The 27,779-nt window shown below is 43.5% G+C and overlaps 1 protein-coding gene across 6 annotated transcripts in view; it reads left to right on the plus strand.

The window, feature by feature from the left end:
* Nucleotides 1–1,008: 1,008 nt before the first annotated feature.
* Nucleotides 1,009–27,779, plus strand: part of sulf2b (sulfatase 2b) — a 120,838-nt gene continuing 94,067 nt past the window's right edge. For 4 of the 6 annotated variants that reach the window (XM_063463030.1, XM_063463035.1, XM_063463034.1 and 1 more), the window contains exons 1-2: nucleotides 1,011–1,393; nucleotides 25,805–25,842. The gene's annotated coding sequence lies outside the window, so the exon portion shown is untranslated. Of the gene's footprint in view, nucleotides 1,435–25,804; nucleotides 25,843–27,779 lie in introns of all 6 variants that reach the window. The other 2 variants (XM_063463037.1, XM_063463032.1) reach the window with 2 other exon arrangements.

A 27,779-nucleotide genomic window follows, 5' to 3' on the forward strand; every position in this document is an offset into this window, starting at 1 on the left:
GACCCAGAGCAAACAATATTGTTTGACTGATGGCCCTTAATATAAAGACTTCGGACTTTACGTTTCCCAATTTTTGCTTTAAGTTATTTTGTTATTTACATAATAATGTAAATAACCTAATAATGATCCTTATTGCTGTTTTAGAGAGGAGCGGTGCTTCAAAGGATAGTTGCAGATTTCTGTCAGAACCTGCAGATTATACAGTACAAATAAAATGTTCACGTTGTCTTCCCAACAGTTTCACTAACATCTACACTGGATGGCCAGGAAGCGTTCGCGATGTCTTCTCCGGAGCTGATAATTGGCGTCTGTCTGGTGTCAGTGACGTAAAAGACGGATTTAATGCGACATGACCGTTCAAACAGCAGTTGCTTTCTAAACCATCGGATATGTATCGGATTCAGGACCACATACGAAAGTGACCCAGATCGGATTTGAAAATATCGGATTTGTGCCGTTCACACTGTCATACCATGATCGGATATGGGTCGCAGAGGGTCAAAAAAATCGGATTTGATGCGCTTTCGCCTGCAGTGTGAACGTAGCCTAAGAGTTATGAACACCAGAGAACACTGCGCGCTTTTGACTTTTGTACAGTTTTATGAAATTGTAGCTTTTACCCAACTTTGTCCAGGTGTCTAAAAAAGTTGCCAGCTGTCACTGTAACCCAGGACTTCCTCCCTTCATCGAAACTGAGAGGACACTAAAGCATTGTCTGCATATTTTTGGCCTCATACTGTCACGTCTGCGTCTCTGCGTTTCCCTTCTTGGGCCACCTCCCCTCTCTGCGTGTGTGTGCGTGGATATTTGCCTCTTGTATTTCTCCTTCCCTCCTGTATTTATTTCATTCTGTCCTCTCTGCTGCTGGTCCTCCCCTTCCAGTCAGGGTGAGGGATCTCTGCGCCTCCCCATTGGTTCAGAAACAGGACAAAGTCCCGCCCCCTCCTCTCTCTCTCCGTCTCCGCGAGGCAGAGTGAAAGTGGAGGAAGCAGGCAGACGTGTTGCAACAGATGGCTTTACCAGCGGCGGCTCGGCGGCTGCTGCACCGCCGTTAGACACACTCGGATGCAGAGAGGGAGGGAGGGGAGCTCGTAAGCGTGGCTGTGGAACAAATCAAGAAAAAAAGGAAGAGAGGGAGACTTTTACCTCCTCCTCTGCTTCGGCTAACAAACTCACTCCTCCTCTCCAGACCCACAGGAGCACATGCCGGTGTGAGCGCAAGTTTTCAAAAAACATTATTTTATGGATTTCCGAAACTAAGGGGAGTTATGGAGGTGGCAGTGTGAACCGAGCCTTCCTCCCCTTCCTGTCGGAGGGGTCAGAGAGGAGAACACCTGCTGACAGTGAGGAGTTCCTGAAGGAGGCGACGCAGCAGCAGCCGCAGGAGGAGGAGGTACAGCACCGTCTTCATGCTTCTGCAGAAGCGCCTGTGCGGTTAGTGTGTGTGTGTGTGTGTGTGTGTGTGTGTGTGTGTGTGTGTGTGTGTGTGTGTGTGTGTGTGTCTTCAGTTCTGCTCTACTTCACTGTGTGTCACTTTCTGTGGTCAGAGCTGTTAGTCAGAGCAGCTTTGTTAATGTGTGTGTGTGTGTGTGTGTGTGTGTGTGTTTGTGTGTGTGTGTTGCTCCACTTTACCGATGTGTTCCTCGCATTAGTTTTGAGGCCATCCTGTACTTAGACTTGTTTGCAACTGTGTGTTTCACGTGCTTTCCCACCTTTTTCAAAGTGTGTGTGTGTGTTTGTGTGTGTGTGTGTGTGTATTTATTGCTTCCTTATTGCTGAACACGTGGGAGTGTGTTTTAGCTGCGCAACACTGAGGTCAGTCAGGATAGACGGAGAGGGAGGAAAGACAGAAAGAAGAGGTAGATGAATGGAGGGAGGGAAAGAGGAAAAAGGAAGGAAGGGAGGAAAGCTGTTCCACCCAGCTCTGTTTTTATTATAATCATATTTTTTTATGCTCCACTTTACCTAAGTAAGTAACAAAGGGCTTCACGGGGAACATAAACCGTGAAAAGAGGCTGTAAAGAGCAAGTCAGACAAATAGAAACCATAAAAACACAAAAAGTGTGCAACAAATGCAGTGAACTGAGACGTGACACACACACCATGCTGAGTTATGTGAGACTCCATGAATTCGGTAACAATAACTGAGCTCTTTCAAAGGCTCCGGGTGGAAAACGGTGACTTTGTTGTGTAATTATGCTGAACTCATGAAACGAGCCACGTCAGTGCTGCACAAACTTGTAATTGTTTTATACAGTTACACTAATAAAGTGCAGACACTATAAATATTCAGATGCTGTGATAGGACGACACTGCAGACCTGGATAACTATTGAAGACTGAACGGCTCATTAAGATGAAACTAACTGTTTTGTACATGACTTCATGATAATGATGCTGCGTATCACCTGTGTCCACGTCTGGCTGCTGGGCTGTGTTTTGACTAAGTGTGTGTTAACCTGTTGTTGTGTGTGAGTGATGTAAATTACATCAGGAGGTCGGTGTGGGGCTCCCAGATAACCACGAGCCTCCAATAACATCCAGCAGGTCACTGATGGAGCGTTCAGGGTCAGGGGACGGAAAAGCTTTTAGCAGGAAAAACTGTGACGCTGTGTTTGAGGCTTTATTTGAAAGGTAACATGTTCCAGTCTGGAACGACCAGTAACTGACTGGAAATTAAGAGGTTAAAGCACTCTATGAAAAAGAGAGGGCCTTGGTTATAAGAAAGCTCGCTCTTTTTCAACATGTTTTAAAAAAACACTACGGTAGGACAAGAGGATGAAGAGTGTTCATCAGCTTTTTCTTGTCTCCGTGACACTCAGAATAAGGACAAACCCACATTAGTGTAAACTGTTTGTTGGCCACAGATCCTTCAACCTGACACTTGAAGCTCATAATGAAACACTTTTTATATTTCTCTCCTTCGAACCATCTAAGCAAACACTCTCACTGCTGACTGACCCTGGAAGACTCGCCACAAACGCTCCAAACACTCATCTCATCTCCAAAGACTCACACTTCACTCGGCCATAATGAAACTGCACGGAGAAGGCCGCGCTGCGCCGTGCATTCAACAGGAATATGTGACACTCACAGTCCACTGTCCACTCTGTAAATAAAAGATGTTACAGCCACAGTGAGTGAAATCAGACGTCCACCTCTGCACCTGTGCATGGACCAGTTTCAGAATGAATACTGTATTTTTCCAGGCTGTCCGTGAACCTGGTGGGAAAGGTTGGTGCGATCAGTCCTTTTGTTGGCTTTGCTGTTTGTTGGGTTGGAATTCTGTTTTTGCTGAATTAGAAAAATGAACTGCACTAAGCCCCGCCCAGCAGCTGGCCCTGAAACACCTCCCTGTTTAGGCTCCAGTACTTCCTGCCAGGTGAAAACCTTTGGGGCAGATCTTTAAGAATTTAATATTGTTGTCTGGTCAAGAGAGCCGAGATCGTCCCTGCAGTTTTAGTTAATTATGCTGTAATACAATAATTTGGAGCCGTGGGAAAAATAAGCCAATGACAATCATCACGAGTCAGAGACGGTGATCCAGATTGATAAGGCCGGACTTAAACTTGTTCAGATTGACACAGTTGTGATGTTTTGGGGGTAAATTATGCAATAAAACGTGATGAGTGATTGAGATATTATTTCAAAGGCAGATATTTGTTTATAGAACTTTTGGTTTTGAGATAATCGACAGTTTTGCTTTATCTTTGAGGGCCATAACGTTTTGTAGAGACAGCGCTGCACAGACAACAGAAAGTCGAGCAGCAGTACACTAAAACCTGGCTGAGTCCTCTGCACCTGGTGTGTGTGTGTGTGTGTGTGTGTGTGTGTGTGTGTGTGATGGATGGTGGAAACCCAGAGACCAAAATCGTAATAATTGTCAACACAGTCCCCGCCAACACTGACCACTGCAGCTCGCTCACACACACACACACACACACACACACACACACACACACACACACAGCACGGGGTAAATGAGGCTTATGGCTACTTTGCTACCACTGGAATGTAAACATTCACTGACCCAGACTCTTTAAATATTAACACACACAAACGTTTTACGCTCGCCACTCGGCAGAATTAATATTTAATGCCTGTAAGTCTTCACAACACAACAAATACAAAATACTACAGCGTACCAGAGTATTCAGAAATAAACAATTTTCAGCGTTTGTCCTCTTAAACTGATCGGGACGAGCGGCACTGAGTTAATATGTTGTAGTGCACTGCAGAGCACGTGCCACCAGAGGGCGGTCTCTGCTGTCGGACGAGGCTGGTGAGCTCAGCGAGCTGTGAAAGAAGGCGAGCGGTAAAGAGAGAAAAACACAGCCACTCTGTTTGGAAGCATCGGGGGTTTAGCCCCATTGATCGAAGTCTGCCAGCCAACACGGAGGAAGCTGTGCGGATGATGTGCTTCAAGGAAGTCGCGGCTAAAGAGGGTAATGCTAAAGACTCCACCCCACACAGGTCATCGCTGCGTTGGTGTGAGGCACAGGAACAAGTTATAGGAGGTCATTCTGATTTGTGTTCACACCTCCGGACACCACGTGGAACGTCTTTGTGTTTGCTGTGTAACTGAGTGTTGTGTGTTAGGAGTAGGCGGTAGAGCAGCAACAGGTGCTGGCTGTAGTGGACTGTGCACTACAGCCAGCCAACTGCGTGGGTTCTCCAGCATTAATCTTTGGAAAAAAATATAACCAATCACCTAAAACAATTGATTAGTTTAAAAACGAATAAATAATAATAGATCTGCATATTATTTAGGGTTCATTTTCTGCAGCATTTTTGGCTGCGGTAAGGAATGAAGCCACAGTCTCGTGTTAGAACAATGACCTAATTGTGTCATAAATGAACTACGTGTAAAAACGCTCATTAATAATTAAGGTTAATGTTGGTCATGTGACACACTTTCAGTGCAGCTGGACCCGCTTTCTAAAACCCGTCTGTAACTACCATGATGTCACTGTTGGTTTCCATGGTTTCCAGATGTTGTTTGAAGCCTCATTCGTATGTTGGCCACTGATTGTTGAGTTTTTGGGGGGGTAATTTTTAAGTATTTATGATTATTATTTTTTTTAAGTCAGAAGTGGCCATATTTGGACGAGAGGTTTGACTGTTAAGCTATCAGCTAATGACACAGAAGTGACACCTGCTAATTTCTTCTAAGTAACAGACAAATAAATTCTAGAAACCAAAACCTGTGTAAAGACTTGTGGGATTGTCTGAGTGACGTGTCCGGCCATATTCTTTGTTAGATGATACCATTAAAAATGCTCTGAAAGGCACAAACACAGTGGGGCGTCCAGGTCAGTGACTCCATTTAGCAGCGGTGAGGCGGAGCAGCCGCCTGTCAGTCAAAGCGGCCACGCCTCTAACTTCGAGCCCATGAATAAGGCTGAATAATTTAGTTATTAAAGAAACTGATGCCAGTGTTGGTTTGTTATAAAGCAGGATCAAACCCACAGATTTGATTTCTGCTCTTAATTTAACCCGCGAGTCTGTGGGAACTGACCTGCTCTGGGAGCCACCCTCAAGTGGCCATAAGAGGAACTGCAGTTTTTGACACTTTTGTGCTGGCTTCATTTTTTTTCAGCCCAGAGGATAAAAAGTGTTGTTAAAAAAGTCGAACACCGTCCACCTCTCTGCTTCTGTGTTGTCAGGTTTGTGAAATGAAGCGAGCGGTACTTATTGATGCTTTGTTTCATATTGATGGGCGGTCACGCTGGTTTCCCCTCCATCGCTGCTCTTTGCGGAGCTGCACCAGCGTTGAGGACTCACACTGTCTGCACATATTTCAGCTTGTTTCTCTAAGTTTGTCAAGAGTGAAATAAAAACTGAAGCAGCTTCAGGACAGACGGCTCGCTGTCACGCATCGCACTACATCTGTGTGTGCGTGTGAAGCGATGATGACGATGACACTGTAGCCTGGAGCCGCTTCACATCGCTGTTGTCCTTTGACCCCCCGCCCTTCTGTTCCTCTCGCTGCACTTCCAGTGTTGTCGCTTCGTGTTTCATCAGAGACTTGAGCTGGTTTGTGTCACGTGACTCTGTCTCCACGTGAGCTCAGACCCGTTTCAACAGTCAAAGCAGAGAATGTGTGTTTTTTAGCACACGAACAGAGAGTGCTTTAAAAAAAAACCACAGCAGTCACATGAGTGATGTCGTGTTGTGAGTCTTTTCGTATTGCAGATAGTGAGTCTGGTCTCTAAATGTTGATTAAATATGTCACGCAGTGAAACAGCTGCTGTGTGCTGTGGGGCGCTGATTGTCAGTCGAAGCATGCTGAAATGAACTGCAGCATTATTTTACGTTTGGCTCTAAACATTATTTTAAACTGTGGTGTGAAGTTGTTCAGAATGTGAAATTGAAATGTTAAAATCGCTGTGTGACACTAAATATGTATCGAATTTGCAAAAAAGCTCGATGTTCCCACAGAAGCCTCACGAGACAATTTTCAGGCTTTATTGACAATCAAATGGTCGAACAGCTCCTACCTGAATGAATCTTGCTCTGGGCAGCTCATCAACACCCAGCTGAGCTGCTGCAGTGCTGCTGAGCAAAGCACAACGACGTCATGCCCGCACGTCAGCTGATCCTGCTGAGCAAGGTCGATACCACGGCGATAACGCTGGGTGACCTTCGAACTTGTTACAGGTTGGAGCCTGACACATGTGCAGGGTCTCATGCACACACACACACACACACACGCACACACACACACACACGCGCGGCGCACACACACTTCCTGTGCTTCGGTTTGTTTTCGGCACTTTCCCTGTTCCTCGTGTTCTTGCCCTTTTCTTCTCCTTGTTTATTTTCTCTAATATTGATTCATTTGGAAAGTCGGCAGTTTGAAGCGTGCGAGGCGGCTCGGCTTGTCTCTGTGTGTGTTTGTACTCGTATACCTGTCTCTGTGAGGACCAATGAGATTGCTTTTCCTTACAAAGTGAGGACATTTTATCTGGTTCTCAGATTATTTCAGAGCTTCAAAGAGCTCTTTATGGTTCCAACCTGATAAAAAGAGGTCGGGTTTGGATCACGTGCAGATCAAGGGTTGAATTTAGTTGTGATTTAAAGGTTTTTGTAAAGTTTGAGCATAGAGGGGAAGAAAGAAAAACCTCAAAAGTCTCAGAACCACAGCTGTGAAGCCAAAACGCGCTACATTATGCTGTGTGGATAATAAAACATTGAGAGGAAATTAGGGGCAAAATTGCCTCTCAGGAGTCATCTTGGAAACACCTCCAGGCAGCTCTTTGGGTTTTTTAGAAGGCCTTAAGTTCACATTAGCATCTCAACCTGGGTTTGTGGCCTGGTCATTGTCTGACTCCTTGCACCATAATGTTGATTCATGCCATGAATATACACTGCTCAAAAATTAAAGGAACAATTTGAAAACAGTCATGCTGGGCATCTGTAGTGATGTGTTAGGAATGGAAGGATGCCACATCATTTCATGAAAGTAATCAACCTTCAGGGCTGAATTCAAAGACACCCGAAAAATCAGGGTGAGTCCAACTCAAGTCAAGAAACTCAAAATGGTGCTCCGTAGTTTGGATGGCCTCCACGTGCTCGTACGTGTGCCTGAGAACCTCAGACCGTGCTCCTGATGAGCCAATAGATGATGTTCTAGAGGATCTGCCCCCAGATCTGGACCAGGGCATCACTGAGCATCTGGACACTCTGAGGTGCAACCTGGTAACATCGGACGGAACGAAATGTGTTCTGTTAGATTTAGGCAAGGCAAGTCTGTGGGAACCAGCCAATGATATCAATTCCTTCATGCACCAGCGTGGGGCGTGACAGTGGGTCCAAGGACTTCATCCCAATACTTAATGGCAATGAGAGAAGTCTGTGCAGGCGGGGGGATGGAGGGGGGAGGCTCGCCTCGTGCTAGCAGCAGTGACGCTGACCCGAGCCAATTAAAAACACTACAGAAAAGGTGAGGAGGGGAAAGTGTCAGCGGCTCCACCTGTAAAACCAGCCCTACTCTGATTAAAAAGTGCAGCAGGCAGCGATGCAGCGCAGCAGTGGAAGTGATGTGTCACCACCTGATTGGGCGCGTGTGTTTGGTTTATTGTGCGGAGCGTGAAGCACGCTGAGCGTGCATGATGCTCTGAACCAGCTTGTGACTTTGGACTGTTTTCATTGGTTGGAGATTTTAGTCAGTTTTCAGCTTGCAGTCTGTTGTCTGCATCAATAACATGATTGGACGGAGGTGTTGTTGTGTCGTTGGTCTTCTAATAACATTTCGTCTGGTCTGTTGATCTCTGGAGTTTTTTTTCCTGAAATTTACAAATTTTATTGAAATTTTAATTTAAAGTTTTTACTTAACAGCCACCCCAAGCTCCTTTTTTATTTGTATTTTTCTATTATATTGTTTTATTATATTTGCTTATCTTGAGTGGTCCTAATATTCCTTCCTTTTTGTTTTGTTTCTTTCATCTTTTCATTCATGTTTTTTCACTTCCTGGACGTTTGTTTCCTCGCCTAGTTTTGGTTTAATTTCAGTTTTTTAACTGAAGCCTGGATTAATACTTTCCATGAACTCAAGTCTGCTTGGGTCCGCTCGTTTCAGAGTAACAAAAATGTTGTTACAGTGGGTGAGCGTGAGGATCCACGTGCCCGCCTGTGTTTTTGTTTTTTCTTGACCCCTTGTTTGAATCTGCAGAGAATTTGCATTACAATGCACCGAGTGCGCGTGTGCCCCAGCGGCAGAGTCCACGCGGACTTCAAAGAAGTACAACAGGAATGCCTACTCAGCCGTCGGGTCTCCAGCTGTCCGTGTCCACGTTCACAGTGGAGTGTAATCTGGGCTTGAGTGTCCTCACAGGGGTGGAAATCTGAGGATGTGTGAGCGACTGAGCGAGCGCCGGGTCATCGAGGTCACATGTAGAGATGTAAAGAACAGCAGGGACGCTTCTGGTCTTTAGAAACAAACACACACACACACACACACACACACACACACACACACACACACACACACACACACACACACACAGTGGGACGAGGCTGCTCGTCTCTGTTGTGGAGCTGTTTAGATTCCACTCAGCATTACTTTTTAATTTGCTTTATCGCCGCTCTGAAAGTGAAAACTCGTCTCTGGACCCGTCCACAGTCACTCGGCAGCAGTCTGCTCGTTCCCTGCAGCTCTGAGTGTGTAATGAGATGTGCAGTTTACTCAATGTGTATCCAGATGGAAAACAGAGAGCATTTTGGACCCTGGAGACTTTGGGAGAGTAAGTGCAGGTCTTTGTGGCTGCTGGAGCTGCTTTTCACAGTGTTGGAGGTAAATGTTTAAAAAACACAGGTAACAGATTATTCCAAATGTATAATATTTTGTAAGGAGGGAGGTGTTATTGTATCAAATGTGCTTTATGTAGCAGTTATTAATTCTACTCAGGACAGTTTTGTTGGCCTTTTTGTTGTTGTTGTTGATCCTCATGTTGAAATGGTCCTTACAGTTCGCCATGCTCATAAACGATACTTTATAACATTTTAGTTCAGCTTTCAAAAATGTCCCCCGGGTGTTCCTAATAAAGCGCTCACTGAGTGCAGGAGTACTGATGCTGATGTATCGCCTCTGTTTGCATCTCTGCTCGTTTTCACTCACATTAATATCTGTGTGTTGCAAAAGTGGGACTGCTTTAAAATATTTGAAGTAAAGCTTTAAAAAACTGACAGACGTGCTCCTCCTGCACGCACGTGATGCAAAAAACACCAAGAACCTCAAACCATCGACACAAACGGGGGGAAAAGGATCACGGCGTCTCCGGCTACGCCAAAGGGAAAAGGAAGATATCGTGCTGGCAGCAAAGTTAGGAGGCAGCCTCAGACTACAGAACCTCAAGAAAAGGAACAATTAGAGAATAAAGCATGTTATTTTAGTGAGTAATAAAAGTGTCAGAACAGAATAAAAATAGAAGATTATCTGTCTCACTGTGTCACATGACTCTGTTTACTGTCGCGTACTCGCTGGCAAGGAGACTGCTTACTTCAGAAAACCCTCAAATCAAACATACAGAAGCATGATGAATAGAATAATGCTGAAGATGGCATGCAAAATCACATTTGCATGGGCAAATAATAGAAGGATTACATAACTGTCATGACAGCATGCACACATTGATATATATAAATCATCAAGAGTGAAACAGCATATTTTGGAATGAGAGCCATAAAAACGTAACATGTTTTTCAAATCTAACACAAATGATTGAAGGTAGAGTTTTTTTTTATTCTAAATTTTGACCCTATTTTGACACACGCGCACACACACACGCACACACACACACAAAATTTGATCTGCGTCATAACATGGAAAGTAAAAAAAAGGTGCCAAGTAGCCCACGTGTTGGTGTATTTGCATTTTGTTATTTCCTCTCCATGTGAATGGAAAAACAAACTGTCTGTTATCTAAGAGGTTCAAATTTCACATCCAGGAAATCCCGCGTGGACCTGATGCAGGGCGTCGAAGCTGGTGCATGTAAATATTTCATGCAAAGAGAAAGATGTCGTAGCATTCTGAGTCTGGATGATTGTGTCGGTTGTGTTTAATAAACTATAAAAATCTGCTGCTGACATCAGTAACCACAGATGTGAACGATACTCGATTGGTCAGTGTGTCCTTTGAACATTTCATTTTATTATTGCCGGTGGCTGTTACACATTCCAGCGTTGCTGTAATCGCATTACATCTTCCTGTAACGTAATCATGTAACACTGTATTAAATGTAGTAATCATATTACTGTTATCTATCAAACTAATATGTAGTTACTGTTGTTACATTCTTTAATTATCTGCATGATGGGTGGTTAAAGAATTTGGAGTGGGAAGGAAAATAACAGAGTGGTCTCCAACGTTTGAGCAGTGGTGATATGAATGCAAACTTTACTGCACGAAAAGCAAAAGCATGATGTAAAGTTCAAACTGCAGGTCAGAAACGACCGTCCACAACTGGACAACGCGACATTGACTCTTTAAAAGCTCCCGCCAAGACTGCATGCTAACACCAAGCTAGCAGCAAGCAATTCCCAATCCAAGCAGCCGGAGCAGATCTTAACAGGAAACAGGCAGTGATGATGTTTCTGCAGGAGAATCTGTTACCATTTGTCTAAATCTTTCGACTGGTTTTCAGCTCGTATGTATGCATTCATAAAAGGGTTTGCACGTGCGTGTTCGACTGTAGCCTCGGGTTTAAATTGTTATCTGGTAGTTATGTTACACTGCATCTCACACCACGCTGTGCTGCAACACAACAAGAAACAGAATAGTTACTTTATGTGGGTAGGTTCTCACTCATCCAGGTCATGGTAACCTAGAGAGATTTTTAAGAAACCTGATTGAAACCACTGGTGAGAGCTTGCCCGACCACCCAGTGTGACCAATTGGGGTCACCTGAGGTAAGGTGCATGGGGAGGGATCTCAAGACTGAAAGCTGATGCTCGATCTGATTTCCTCGTGTTGGTGTTGTTCCCAGATCATCATGAAAATGTTGTTCCAGGATCAACATTGCAAGTGACCAATCAGAATGTTGTGACGTCATACTTTTGCGACTTCGGGAAAAACCACCGTAAAACAAAAAACTGTACTTAAGCTGTGAGAAACCGCCTCTGTCCGCCGATCAACGTACCCTGACCCTAATCCTAACCCTAACCCTAACCTTTTAATAAACGGTAAGCAGAATTGATATTATCCTTGCAACATTGGAATTTCATAAATGCAAGAATGGCTTGGCGCGCAAAAGAAAAACGTCACAACATTCTGATTGGTCACTTGCAATGTTGATCCTGGAACAACATTTTCATGATGATCTGGGAACAACACCAACACGAGGATATCAGATCATCCGAAAGCTGATAGCTGGTGTCATAAGCCATCACCTCTGTCAGCCATGTAACAACAACTACTTCATATGGGGAGTAGTTAATGTAGTGCATTACTTCAGATAACAGTAAAATGTAATGCATGTAATGACCCCAGCCCTGTGGCCTTCAGGCTCCTTTAAATCTGCAGGTGTTTCTGCTGTTCGGCATCTGGTCATGCAAAGTCCCAGTCAGGATTAATGGAGACCAGATTCATATTCCTGAGTCTGAATGGGGAAAAACATTACTTTTATCTGTTGACACCTGATCTCTGATAGTTTTCTGATATCATTTCTGTGGACGATGTTTGCAGAAACTCAACCTTCTCCCAAGAACATTTAGCCTTCCTCTTGTTTTAGGCTGTAAGAAGACATAAATCTTTGGGATGTTCTTTTTTCCGTTCGTCATCTTCTCACTGTGACTGTAATGACATCTGCGGCCTCCAGGGAGCGCTGACAGCATTCCCAGTCGTTCCCTTCTGAACCCCGGCACGCCGCAGTGTTTTCTCGGCGGTTCTGTTTGCCGTGTGACTTTTCATCAGCGTCTCATAAATCGCCTCATAAATCTCCTCCACTTTAATTGTCCTTTTCACTTTGTTTCATTTAGACAGAAGGTCACTTAGGATGTATAAAAAATACAGCTGGAACAGCTCTGATTGGTGTTCGCCCTCCTCGCACTGTTATATTTAAAACCCCTCCTCGCCTCCCCCTCACTGTAGCAGAATTGATGAAATTGGTAATCGTTATAGACCGCTGCTTTGGAGCGGCTGACCTTCAGAGACGCTCGGTGAGAGCGATGGAGGGAGGCAGGAGGATGGGGGGAGGCTTTAGTTTTTAATGAATGTAAATTCTTCATAGAGCAGCAGTTTTAAAGCGCGATGCTCTCTGCAGCAGCAGTGGAGCCAAACTAACTGCAGGCTGTAAGAAGTAATTTGACTGTGGAACATCCACAACTGCTGTGATATATCAGAGAGACAAAGACGATGAGGAGAGGAGGAGTCTGCTATTTAAATGGGAACACTAAATCCACATTTACTGCCAGAGGTTTCTGGGCCCAGTCTGAACCTGTCTTTGCTTTTCCTGTGAAAATCTGCTAATTCTGTCCTGAGCAATCAATAAAAACGATTGCTTTTTACTTCATGCTCTCAAACTCTACTCATAGGAGCTGGTGTGGGAACCCATCATCTGGTCTGCTGACTTAGCCTCTGGGGATAACGGCCAGTATTTAGTGTAGTCAGCAGTCATCAGGATTAAGCTTCTAGAAGCAGATACAGAAGATGCTCATAAAAAATGATATTTTCATTGTCAGGCTGATGGCTTTGAACAATAATCTGTACACACACTGTTTATTTTCTGCTTTACAAAGTCCGCTCCAATTTGATGAAATCAGTGAGTTCTACATTTCTGTGGGTGAAGATCCCAAGGCTAGCTCCAAACCCCATCCAAAAAAGTCATTTTGGATAAAATGATTCTAGTTCTTTCTGCGTGTTGGTTAGAGAAACTATTTTATTTTTGTTTCTTCCCAGATGGTTGAGGACAGCTGAGGGGAGAAAGAAACCTGTATATTGTGATAGCGTTAGCGACAGGGTTGAGGTCATCACCAGCGATGACTTGGGCCTCACAGTGTTAGAAGTTGGACAAGTGGACCCAAGGCTCCTCATACCACAGATGTAGTCCCTTATATTCAGTAGTTTGATCAGTACAGAAGGCCAGTGAGGTAATTATAATGAATCTGTATTTATATTTTATAGTTTTTATTCAGTTTGAACAAGACTGTGGCTTGTTTGCACAAGATGTGTGAACAAGCTGTTATCTTGTGGACAGAAGAAAAGCATCTTCTTACCCTCAGTTATTTACCTTGCATGTAAAATTTAACTGTGAGTGTATTAAGTGAGGATAAGCAGCAAACAGCATGATGTGAGTTGAGCTTATTTAAAAAGAACAAATCTGTATTTGATTTAGCACTTTTTAGCTATAAAATCCTTCACAGGGACAAGAAAGTAAAAGAAAATGTCATAAAATCAGACTTTAGAAATCAGTCATCAAGGAGAATTATAATCCATACGTCTCTGATGTGGTCTGTGCACGGTGGTGGGAAAAGTTAGAGGTGTCTTCTTAAAATCTTAAAAACTTCAAGATAACATCCACGTATTTTAGTGCCGCTGGCGTCGGCGAGCATGTTGGGTACGTCTGAAGTGGAAGTGCTGAATAAAACAGCAGCAGTCAGACATGATCTCATGATGGCCCATCGGATGGAGGCGCACACAGAGCTGGAAAGAGAATTAAACTCTCCAGCACCGTCTCCAGGAGAGGTACTGATTAGGTCAGTGTGTGTGTGTGTGTGTGTGTGTGTCCGTGGGGCTCCATTAGCAGTGACACGCTGTGCAGAAATGGAGCAGAGTGATTCAGACTGACAGAACAGGGTGAAGACAGACAGCAGGAGGAAGTGAAGTGAGTTTCACATGAAGGTCACAGATGATTTTCTTGTCCCCCGGGGGAAACCTGTTGGTGGTCGAAACGACTGTTACCACGGTCACGGACACCGACACCATCCCAAAATACTTTGCTTGCTTTCACTGCTTCATCTTCTACAGCAGGGACACACCTGATGACTGAATACTTGTAGAGTTCATGTCCTACAGCTATCCCGGGATCAGCTACCGGATCGACCCACATTTTCCAACATTTGTTTTTGACAAAGACTTTTAAAGGACAGACAACAGTTTGACACCTGCTCTAAAGTTTCTCTGAGATCTCATGTCCAGGGGTTGGTCCGTAGGGAGAGCCTTCAAACAGATGTGTCTCTAAATGCCATGCTGGGTTTACCAGCAAAAAGCATGAGCTCCTCACAACTTTCCCAAAAAGCTGAATTGTCTATGAATCATTATAAACTTGTATTTCCAGTCAGACTGAAATGAAACACAGAAATTTGCTGTGTCTGTGTTTCCCTTACGATCATGCAGAGGTCAAAGCAACCAGAGAAAGAAACGTGCAAACACTGTGTTAACGCGTTACACCAACACTGTTTGGCAACAGTGTTACAGCGTTACTGTAAATACATTACATTTTTCAGTATTTACATTACAGTAACAATTATGCTGTTACATCTGTTACAAAGGTTCTTCAGTTATCTTATTTTTACTGCACAAAAAGACAAGAGCATGATTATAAAAAGCAAACTGTATCCAAGACAGAAACAACTGCATTAGACTGCTAACAGAGCTTTGGCTCTTTGCAACCATCTGCACAGCGAGCATGCTAACAGTGAGCTAGCCAAGAACCCAGAGTTATTTTAAAGCCGAGTGCAGCCCAGCAGTCGGACCCTGAACTTCAACAGGTAACAAGTAGTAATTAAGTAACGTGCTCCAGAACAGTAACAGATAATGTGTAATATATAAACACGTCTCACACCTCATAAAGAACACTGTTATCACATTTACACACAGTGACGTGTCATTTCTCAGCATGATGTTTCCTAAATATGAACCAAGTAGTTTTTGGTTCATGAGCTTAAAAATGAAGTAAAAAAACAATAAGTGAGTCTAAATGAAGCAAAATGAAGGTCAAAGCTCCAAAATGATCCACATCTTCTCTCTGTCCATCTTAGTACACCGCCCCCCCTCCATCCTCCAAATGTGCACAACGGTTATATATCGCCCATCATCATCATCATCATCATCACTGACGCTGCTTCAGGGCACTGCCGGCAGTATCTGACATAACAGTATTTCTCGATGCCCTGGGATGTGTGTTATCGTTTTCTCTGCCTTTTAGCTCTTTTTTTTCTAGATATGGGTATTTTCTTCCCCAAAAAGCTCCTCATTATACATGTAACATCTTTTTGTCCAGTAACTGCTCCCCCATTAGCACGTGATCGTGCTCTCACGCAGCAGGCAAAGCTGTCTGTGACTGGACTCTGTTCAGTGAGCGAGCAGCTGTTTCAGGGTTGTTTTAGTGGTTTGTTACCCAGATGTTGCTGTCAGATAGGTATGAAGAAACTCTGTCTGTCTGGTTGTTATGTACCTGGGGAACGTTTGAATCAGATCTCAGTTTACTTCTGTTAGATTAAAAAACAAACACATTTTTCTATAACATATATCTGTTCCTGATGTTGGAAGGCCAAGTGAAGTGTGTAATGGGGGAAATATTTATTGGATCCCGTGCTTAATTTGTAATTTGCTCACTTACAAAGAAACGAACAGTCTTTAATTTTTATTGTAGTTTTATTTTAATGCAGAGAAACAGAATATCAACTAAAAAATCCAGAAAAAACCCAACACATTCCAGTCAAACCTCTTCACCACCATCAGCAAGACCACTGAGCTGTCAAAGAACGTCAGGGACAAGACTGTAGAGCTGCACAGGTTTAGAGTGGGCTACATGACCATCAGCAAGAAGCCTGGTGACAAGGTGGTAACTGTTGGAGCGATTATTTGGAAACAGAAGAAATATTTCTTCTGTAATAACTTGCTCTCAGTCTGCAGCTCCATGAGGATGATCATGAGAAAGGTGGTGGATGAGCCTAAAACTACACAGGAGGAGCTTGTTAATGACCTGAAGGCTGTTGGGACCACAGTCACCAAGAACACCGTGGGTAAGACACTAAAGGACTTAATTCTTGCAGTGCCTGTGAGGTCCTCCTGCTCCAGAAGGCACAGGTACAGGCCGTCTTAAGTTTCCTAAGATAAATGCTGAGTATGACCTAAAGAACACTTTCCCTAGAGTCAAGCATGGAGGTGGAAACATTTTGCTTCCTTGTTGGATGGGCCAACGTACCATAAAATCTCAGACAAGAACTTCCTTCCTTCAGACAAAAATCTAAAGTTGGGTCAATGGAAGAGTCTTCCAGAATGACAATGACAAAAGGCTTACTGCCAAGTATGGCTAAAGAAGAAGCACATTAAGGTCATGGAGTGGCCTCCCCCGTCTCCAGACTTCAGTCCCATCAAAAATCTGTGGAGCGAGCTGAAGCCAAGACAACTAAAGGATTTTTAAAGTTTCTATAACGAGGAGTGGGCCAAAATCCCTCTTGAGGTTTCTGCAAACCTGATGACCAACTACAGAGTCTTAGCATTGTGCATGCCAACAAGGGTAAGCACAAGCATACAATCAAAGTGGAAGCACTGCTGAACTTTGTGTATACAGACAAATATATAAAGTTTTACTATTGGAATAAATAAAAAAAGTAATACAAAAAGTTGTTGGCACCTGTGGAGACGTAGCTAAACTCAAACTAATTTAAACTACAAACAGTTGGTTGTACATTTGCTTAAAACACACCATAAAATATGTGACCCGAGCACACCAAAAAAACAAACTGCAGTTGTTTTAAGATGTGAAGGAAACTGAATAGTACTGGTCTGATGGTCTCGTTTCATACCACAAACTGTATATAAAAGGTTACTTTACAGTTTGGTTTTTCACTCCACATTTTGAAGGTTAGTTTGGCCTCAGCCATGTTTTTTTTTTTTTTTTCTTTTCAGAGGATTTTGACTTTTGTTGCCATGATGCCAGGTCTCTCTTGGAAATGAGATTTTTAATCTCAATGAGATTTTTTACCTGGATAAATAAAGGACTAATAAAAAGTTGATATTTGGATGAGAGCTTGAATTGCCAAATCTTGGTCAGCAAGCTAAACCTATAAATCAGTTACATGATGATGAGTTACAAGTTTACAGCATTAAAAAGCATGTTAGTGTAAAGTTGGACATTTTTACAACAAGAACATATTTGCTTAGAGTCAGCAAGTGGTCATTAGAGGAACTGTAGTTAGCACTTCCACATAAGCTTCAGTTTTCACACCTTATTGTAGCAAAACATTTTTTTTATCCCAAACAGAGGGTTTTTTTTCTTTTCTTCTTTTAGTGGTTTTACATCACAGACACAGGTGATGGATTTATTTCTAAACTGTGCCAGAAGTAGCTGCAGGAGAGGAAGAAGGGCCAATATTATTAATGTTTAGAGAGTAGAGGAACAAAGGAGAAAGAAGACGAAATGAGGATAGAAGGAAAAAGATTAAAGGATGGAAGAGGTAAGGAAAAAGGAAGCAAAGGGGGAGAGAAAGGACAGAAGAGAAGGAGGGTGATGAAGAGGAAAGAAGGTGAGGATGAGAAACAATGATGGCTGAAAAGCTTTTCACTGAAGCATGAAATGAGAATTGGGGGATTCTTTTACACACACGTGCACAAAATTTCGGACCCCATCACCTCCTATAAAAGCTCCTCCTCTCCTATCTGACCTGGTGGCGCCTCCCTGTGTATGTGGAGGCGTCAGAGCAGCACTCGTCGATACGAAACAGAAGAAGAATCTGGAAACTGGAGATTCTCTCAGATGTCGATCACTCTGCTCCCTCAGAGTGCTGCTGCTGCTCAGCGTTTCTTTAGTTTTCCTTTAAATTCATTTGCCACTTGCTTTTCTCTACAGATACTTTTCATTTATACACATGCACGTCCTTCAGTTTTTAAAAACAGTTTGTAATACATAGTGCCGTCAGAAAGAATCAAGTTAAGTGATATTAAATGGGCATTTGACATCCGTAGTGAACTCTGCAGTAAAAAAACAGCAAAAGGTCATCTTTCATCAACGTAAAACAGAAAAAACAATCAAACCATCAAAGAGCTGCAGTGCATTCTCCAGTCAGTTACATTTTTACAGTTTCTGCCGTCTACCAACCAAAATCCAAAACAAGACTTTTAGTGTGTTCCTCTATGGAGACAACTCTGTGGGTTCTGAACTGTGCTGCCATTAATGCAAGGTTGCTGAATAGCCCTAAACAGACCCCCACTGGACCCAGGCATTGGGGAATTGTATATTTTAAAATATTTCATAAACTACCCGCTAAGCAGTTATGAAACAAACCATTAACCTTCAAAGTAAAAGTTGTGCAATTTTAAACAAGCTTTTATACCAAAGCTAACCATTCTCGGTGGTTAATTAGCAAGTATTTGCAGATAAGTGCTAGAACTCGGGTGTTTGCATGGTGTGTCTCAAGCCTCATCTCCTGAATTCAAGTCAGGGCTCTAACACATGAAAACGTGCTCATTTATTCCAGATATTGTCGCAGTTACTTATTGTCAGCAGATTACACGTGCCACCCTCCTATCTTTTGATACTTATCAGCAAGCTGGCTGAAGAACAGCAGCAACTGGTTATAAGCTAACATTATACAAGCTAATGCTAGGCTCGAGTGTCCTGAAAATCACACTTTCCTTCTGATAAACATTTTGACTACATTCTCACATCGTATTAGGTTTTGTTTGCTAAGTGTCAGAGTCAAAGAATGTAAGAGCCACTTCAAAGAAAGTTTCATTAACATCAGCGAACAGCAGCTAACAGAGGCTAACAGCAGCTAACAGAGGCTAACCGCGGCTAACAGCAGTGATTTAGACAGATAAATGGATAGATACAAAGCTAGACCCACGAACACTAAACATTTAAAACTAGACATGATGAGCAAAGTGTAGATCTAATTGTGAAACAGAGCTGCTGCCGGCTCATCTTTTTGTGAGGTGTTTTGTATCTATTTTGCTTGTTTGGGTTCATCTAGTCTTTCTAGCTTCTGTGCAGGCTTATCTGACTTACTGCATGACGACGAGACCATCAAAGCAAAACAAACTATGCTACCTGCTTTATCCATCATAGCTAAAATGTACTCAGGTCATTTTGTAAGTAAGTAACAACTTGCCGTGCTCTTGTCTTCCAACAGTCAATGTGCAGTGTTGATGCAACGAAAAGAGCTCAAATAATTTAATGGCCGAAATAAAGTCAGACTTGAGGGCTTTTCGTCTAATGATTCAGTTCAGAGGCTTAGGGGGAAGCCCTGGTTCACATCAGTGTCTGTAGACAGATAAACAAAGATGACAATTTTTCAAGGCAGGTTAGAAACATGCAATTTATTGAAAGAAAACATTCTTTATTGATGAACAGTTACATTATTGTAAAAGAAAACCTAGCCGGATAGCAGACAGAAGGACACTGTGTCCACTCTTACTGGTTTTCACAGACAATGGGATTCGGTCTTAATAGTCAGAGGAGGCCGATGAATTCGCCTGAATCTAATGTCAGTTTAAGTCACGATGACAAACTTTTTTTGACGGGCTTTAGGATTTAGTGAACAGTTCAGCTTGTTTCTCTGTGTTCTTGAAGGATGCCTGAAAACAAACAAGCCTTTTAAAATCTCACCGTTGAGGTGCACAATTTAACAGTGCTTGAAAACAGCTTTGACTCTCCCTATTGGACTGATTGGCTAATTGTTAGTCGCTACGGCAATGCTCATTTGGGCAACTGTTTCAAGAAACAGCTGTTTCATGTTACAGTGCCAGACCCAGCCCGTCAGCTCAGTTGAACAAATGGATTTAAGAATCAGCAACAACAAAACCTCCTCTGTTACAGATTTTCTGCTTTGTGTGCCATCCAGCCCACATCTACACTTCAGGAGTATCTATCCTGCAGCTAATTTAGCTCAGGGAAACCAAGCACTTCCTGCTTCATGTTGCTGGGAATAACCACAGTTCTGAAAGTTCAAGAAATGTTCGATATAACTCGTGTATTTTCTGCATGACTGGATAAAAGATGCTGTGCACACTGAAAGAAAGAAGATCAGTCAGTTTCAGTGCTTGGACTATTTCAACTTTTTAAAATCTGACAGAAAAATGGAGCAGCACGCATCCGAAACTTTGCTGAAGATATTTGGCATTAAAGATCCAGCACCATAAACCTGGTTGTTAATGTGAGACATTATGGCTTGTTAGAACATGCTGAAACCAGTGTGGGCAGTGGATGTGGGCCTTTGACGAGCATGAGGCCAGTACACACTGTGACTGTGCAGCAACAAATGACTACAGCACCATGTCTTTAAACTTCACAGGAAAATTGTGTGCAGCAAAGAAACCCTGAGACAGTTCAGGGTTAATGAAAGCCACAGCAGTTTGTCCTAAAGTTAATTACCAGAGTTATCGTAGTTTTAATTAGGTTCAGTGTTGTGCTTGTCTGGTCACGGCGTTTTGATCTCAATTAAAATCACAGAGTTTGTGATTAACGTGATGATTGGAAGTTTTAAATCATGGATGGAGCAGTGTTTCACCCACATAGAGCGTCCGCCCGCGTATCGTAAACTCCCAAACTTTTTTTAGTTTCGTTTTATTTTTTATCCACCCAAGAGAATGATGACATCATTGATCGATTTACAAGTGGGTGACCATCATTCTTATTTTGATAGTTTTGTTCCTGCCAACCAGCCCTGGCCCTTCCTGTTCTATCCTTATCAGATATGTATTGTTCCAGAGAGTTTCTCATCCCGTTGCTGGGTGGAGTAACTCCACTGTAAAGGTCTGCTTGGCAGTGCCTGTTCTGTTGTGTGGACGGTAACTGTAATCAGAACTTACAGCAGGTTAGAAACTACAGTGGCTTGCAAAAGTATTCGGCCCCCTTGAACTTTTCCACATTTTGTGACATTACAGCCACAAACATGAATCAATTTTATTGGAATTCCACGTGAAAGACTAATACAAAGTGGTGTACACGTGAGAAGTGGAAAGAAAATCATACATGATTCCAAACATTTTTTACAAATAAATAACTGCAAAGTAGGGTGTGCGTAATTATTCAGCCCCCTGAGTCAATACTTTGTAGAACCACCTTTTGCTGCAATTACAGCTGCCAGTCTTTTAGGGTATGTCTCTACCAGCTTTGCACATCTAGAGACTGAAATTCTTGCCCATTCTTCTTTGCAAAACAGCTCCACAACTGCCCTGTGACGGCCTCAGAGGTTGTCTAAGAGAATATTGGGAACAACGACACCATGAAGTCCAAAGAACACATCAGACAGGTCAGGGATAAAGTTATGGAGAAATTTAAAGCAGGCTTAGGCTACAAAAAGATTTCCCAAGCCTTAGAACATCCCACGGAGCACTGTTCAAGCGATCATTCAGAAATGGAAGGAGTATGGCACAACTGCAAACCTACCAAGACAAGGCCGTCCACCTAAACTCACAGGCCGAACAAGGAGAGCGCTGATCAGAAATGCAGCCAAGAGGCCCATGGTGACTCTGGACGAGCTGCAGAGATCTACAGCTCAGGTGGGGGAATCTGTCCATAGGACAACTATTAGTCGTGCACTGCACAAAGTTGGCCTTTATGGAAGAGTGGCAAGAAGAAAGCCATTGTTAACAGAAAACCATAAGAAGTCCCGTTTGCAGTTTGCCACAAGCCATGTGGGGGACACAGCAAACATGTGGAAGAAGGTGCTCTGGTCAGATGAGACCAAAATGGAACTTTTTGGCCAAAATGCAAAACGCTATGTGTGGCGGAAAACTAACACTGCACATCACTCTGAACACACCATCCCCACTGTCAAATATGGTGGTGGCAGCATCATGCTCTGGGGGTGCTTCTCTTCAGCAGGGACAGGGAAGCTGGTCAGAGTTGATGGGAAGATGGATGGAGCCAAATACAGGGCAATCTTGGAAGAAAACCTCTTGGAGTCTGCAAAAGACTTGAGACTGGGGCGGAGGTTCACCTTCCAGCAGGACAACGACCCTAAACAGAAAGCCAGGGCAACAATGGAATGGTTTAAAACAAAACATATCCATGTGTTAGAATGGCCCAGTCAAAGTCCAGATCTAAATCCAATCCAGAATCTGTGGCAAGATCTGAAAACTGCTGTTCACAAACGCTGTCCATCTAATCTGACTTTTGCAAAGAAGAGTGGGCAAGGATTTCAGTCTCTAAATGTGCAAAGCTGGTAGAGACATACCCTAAAAGACTGGCAGCTGTAATTGCAGCAAAAGGTGGTTCTACAAAGTATTGACTCAGGGGGCTAAATAATTACGCACACCCTACTTTTCAGTTATTTATTTGTAAAAAATGTTTGGAATCATGTATGATTTTCGTTCCACTTCTCACGTGTACACCACTTTGTGTTGGTCTTTCACGTGGAATTCCAATAAAATTGATTCATGTTTGTGGCTGTAATGTCACAAAATGTGGAAAAGTTCAAGGGGGCCGAATACTTTTGCAAGCCACTGTATGTGCTGCTCTGCTGAAGACTTCCACAGCTTGAGTCCAAAAAAGTGAAGCTCCATCTCTGGGATGTGGAACTCGCTGGAGAGGTGGCTGATCACTGCTCTGGTATCCATTGTTAGTGGCCGGGACACACGTGCACCTTCCTGTCGCTAAAGCCACAAGCAGAATCTAATTATATGGGAGACAGAGTGAAGTTACAGTGAACACTTGTGTTACCTTTCACTGTTTCCAATTAACTGTTGTATTCTTCAGGCCTTCATCACTGGAATACTCAAATTCTCAGTGCACACGCTTTTTCTCAGATGGACCATTGAAAGTATTTGACTCCACTGCGACGTGCAGCACATACGCACGCGTCCCTCTTTTCGTGTGTCTCGTAGTTTTTGGCTCGTTCCAAACCTTTTTAAAATTCAGTGACTTTAAATGTGTTTAGTTGTTGCTCTCAGAGTTTCTACCACTTTTCCCAACCACAGTAACTGAAAATACTCTGTTAGAAATCTCACTGAATCAGCTTTTAATGCAAAACTAAAATGTGTGGTCCAGTTCTGTTTTTTCAGTTTTTTTAAAGTAGCCAACTCCTGACTGCACTTTGATGTGTGGTTTGATAATCAAATGCAGTTATGATAAGCAGGTACACGTGTGCATTCGGTTATGATAAAATGCCCAGCGAGCTCCATCTGTAGACCTGCCGCGGCTGTTTGCTGGAAGCCTTCTGCAGAGGGCGAAAGAAAATACATTTTTGCAGACAGACTGAGGTCTTTAAGTGGAATCAGGTGGATCAGAAAGTCCAGAGAGCAGGTTCAGGTCCTGAACCTGCCTGAAGACCTCCACCGTGTGGCCTCATTATCCAGCCACACACACCAAACCCCACAAACAGACCACCAGCCCAGCTAATTGGAGATGTTGTATCACCTCCCTCGTGTCTTTTGCTCTTTCTGTTTCTTACACACACACACACACACACACACACACACACACACACACACACGGTGACCCAGTGGGAGTTGGCAGCTCGGAGCGAATTGAAAGAGAAGGCAGAAAGTCATTACTTCTCTCACTAGATTGTGTGTGTGTGTGTGTGTGTGTGTAATCCCACCATCAGTATGCTGCTCATGCTTTGCAACAGAAGGGAGGAAATTGAAGAGAGAGAAAAAGAGAGGAGGGAGAGAATAGTAGGAGGGGGGAGGCGGCAGTCCAACACGGAGTTCTTTTGATTACAGATGGTAAATGTGCCTTCAGTTACCACCTCCTCCTCCTCTTCATCGTCTCCTCGCTCCTTCTCACTCGGGGGATTTGAGGTGGACGTGAGCGGAATCACTGACTGCGCTGTGTGTGTGTGTGTGTGTGTGTGTGTGTGTGTGTGTGTGTGTGTGTACGCGCTGTACTGTATTTTGTATGGCGGTGGTTTTATTATGGAGCTAAGCTGGGGTCACAGAGGTCGTCTGCTGGAAGTTTTAAAACTGAAAGTGCTGTCTGTTACCAGGACTGCTCTATTATGATGGGGGGATAATCCCGGTTATTTTGGCCAATAATTAAAATTGGGCTTGTTTAACATAATTTTAATTAGCGTAACACTTGCCATGGATTCAATTAACGTTATTTATAGAAGAGTTTTCTTGAACTTTAAATATATTTCAAATGAAAACAAACAAATAACAGAGAAAAGCAGTGGAAGGATACGGGGCCATTCGCCACGTGCTGGTCCGGTGCACCCTAACCCTGGTGCGTGATATACGCGCCTCTTATAAATTCTCCCTCCACGCTGCATTACATGCGACGTGCCCCACTGGGACCCCTTTTATTCTTTCTTTTCTGTCTTGAACTCCTTTCTTACTTTCACTTTAACTCACCGTTTGAGTTTAAGAACTAAAAACTACTCGGTTAAGTTTAGGAAATCAGAGTTTGGGTTGCTTTGGATCATGTACCCGCCGCTGCCATGCTGTCTCCGTACTGTGTCATCCAGTTAGGTTTATAACTTAACATGGGTTGCTGACCTCAGCATAAGAGAAACAGTTTTGCGTTGTTCTTCTTCACTCCCAACAACATATTGAGGGAAATCTTAGATACAGTTAGAATGACAGTCTAAAATGGATTCATATCAGGAAAACCTTTAGAAAATATAAACGAACACCAAATGTGGATGAAGCAAGAACTTTATTTCTGCAAAAAATCCACCCAGTCAGCGGACTTCAAAGATTCAAAGAGGTTTAACAGGAATGATCGCTCGGACATCGGTTCCCCAGCTGTCTGCGTTCACAACTGAGTATAAACCCAAAAGCCAGCTGGTTTCCCAGGGTCTCCTCCTGGCAGGACGTCCCACAAACATCTCGTCTGGGACTCACCAACGAGGCATCCTAGTCAGGTCTTTGAACCTTGGCTGGCTCCTTTCAGTTTGGAGGTGTGTTGACTCTACTCTGAGCCCCTCACCGCTAAGGGAACACAATAGCCACATTTCATGGCCATAGGTGAGCGTAGGAATGTAACTCAACCAGGAAATTGCCTTAACTTCTCTTAGTGAATATTATTTCCAGTAACCAAAATCATTGTAGTTATGATTTTTGTTTTTAATCAGGCAGCCTTATTGACATTGTTGCATTGTAAAAGACCCGTGGAGCTTCCAGCTCTGAGAAGTTAACCCAACGACTGCGCGGTGTGTCCACTTTTAACCGCTTACGCCTCACTTCCAGCTCCATAACAGAACTTCATCAGTGCCTACATCAATATTTATACTGTCTATGGTTGCAGCCAGTGTTTTCACCACTGTATGTGGTTTAAATGTGGCCGATGAGCTGTGACAGGCTACTGATTTAGCAGTTCATTAATGTGCCTGCGCCTGTACTCGCCTTACGTCAGTGTAAATGTCAGTCAGAGCTCCTCGTTAACAGCTTCTTCTGTCTCTGTTTGTCTCTGCAGGACTGAACACAGCAGGACACGCCACACACACCTGACAGGTAAAGCTATTTTTGCTCTTCGCTAATTTAGCCACGCCGTCTGTTTGCTGGTAACGAGGAGCACGGCTGCAGACAGATGCAAACAGCTGCGATGGATCACAATTATCTTGTAGATTTGTGGCACTCATGCTTGCAGAAACAATGATTACACTCATTACTGAAATAAATATAAATTCTGCTTTTATTTATTTAACTTCCCCCAAACGATTTTCTCGGGACTCGATGGTTCCTGTGATATCTTACTGTAACATCTGATCTCAGTCTGTCGTGTCATATGAAATCTCTTTAAAACCACGACGTTGTTATCGTGGGGTAATGACAGATAAATAGCAGCTTCACCAAACTGCTATTTTTAATCCTGTGAAAACAAGATGGGAAGTTGTAATCACAAGAAACAGCCTGTTATCCCAGGATATCAAGATCGCAGAGCTGTTTTACCGAGCTCTCTTTAACCAAAAAATGGAGTGTGAAGGAAACAAAGGTTAGAAAAACTCCACACGGGAATCCAAAAATGAAACGTAGACTCGCAGCGATGCAGATGAGGATGTGAGACAGCGTTGCCGGGTTGCGACCCGGTAAGAGCGGCCTCGCACTCTCACGTTCCTGATTAATGACGGGGCTGTTCCCAAACAATGAAAACACACGGACACGGTCAGATTGTGATCACATGTGCACACCTCACACTCACATGCAGGAAGCTATCACGCCCACGCCTCTTTGTGCTTTTCATCATGTCTGTTATTCAGCTCAGACCGCACGAACCAAACCTGTTGATTGGTTCGGATCGAGCTCAGATCATGTTCATGCCATAAACGAACCGCTCTGGACTTGATTTGGGATCGCACATCCGAGTGCAATTACTGTGTTCACACTGGCCCCAACAAAAAGCACTGGGGGGAAAATTACACATCCTAAGTGCAAAGTAGAAGCAGTAAAGCATGCATGGGTGTCACTCAAAAACACATACTGATCTACACTAGGAAGCTGGTTGTCCAAATCAGGTCGGTGAGCAAAAAGAGAACTGGAGACCAAGTGAGAGGGAGCTTTTATTGGCCCAGGTGTAGCTCACACATCCAGTTACTTCAATCAGCTCCTGCAGAACAAACCACAACACAAAATCCAAAATAGAGACACCCAGTGCCCAGGGGTCGTCACAACTCTCGCCCAGAGTCGGGGTAAGCATCTCAGCAGCTCAGAGAGGTTAAGAGGGGGCTCTTCCTTCGCTCTGGCAGGAATCAGGTGAGATGGTTAATCAGACCAAGACATGACCTAAAGACCGCCACAGTCACATGTTACAGTCACAGTGCAGGAAACAGCGGTTGAAGACCACAGCACGCCCAAAATGAATGCAACTGCCTGCAGTCAACCTTTGATCTTTGTTGTCTTTGGTTGCTTCGAAGTCAGAGATCAGGGCTACGAGCGCTCTCAACCAGGCACTGTCTCCAAGGTGAATTTGGTGCATCAACATGGTGATGATCACACTCTGACTTTAAAGATGTGCTGCACAGAAACAGGAGACGCAGGAAGTCAAAACGCGGCCATTACGTCATCATTTCACAAGCTGACAGCTGCGCGGTCACCACATACCCAAAAACTCTCTGATGGCCATGTTTCTCCATGAAATGTGTTCTTTTGCTGCACCTGTCATGAAAGCGTGGACATGGATAAGGACACATGGATCGCTCACTTAGTGCAAAAACAAACAGATGTTCGAGCCTGTAAATAAGACGCCTGCTTAAACAAATGAAGAGAAATGAAACGGCAGTTACATAAATACACTGTTGGAGCTGCATCAAGAACAAATCACGTCTCTCTCGTGGAGCGTGGCTGAACTTTCAACATTTAGTGCAATGAAATTCTGCCAGCTGGCAAACAAGCATGGGCAGAAATATCAGTGCTGCAGATGTTTTAAAGACCAGCTGCATACAAGAAGGACT

The sequence above is a fragment of the Pelmatolapia mariae genome, linkage group LG20, assembly GCF_036321145.2.
Source record: "Pelmatolapia mariae isolate MD_Pm_ZW linkage group LG20, Pm_UMD_F_2, whole genome shotgun sequence".
In the NCBI taxonomy this organism is placed as follows: domain Eukaryota; kingdom Metazoa; phylum Chordata; class Actinopteri; order Cichliformes; family Cichlidae; genus Pelmatolapia; species Pelmatolapia mariae.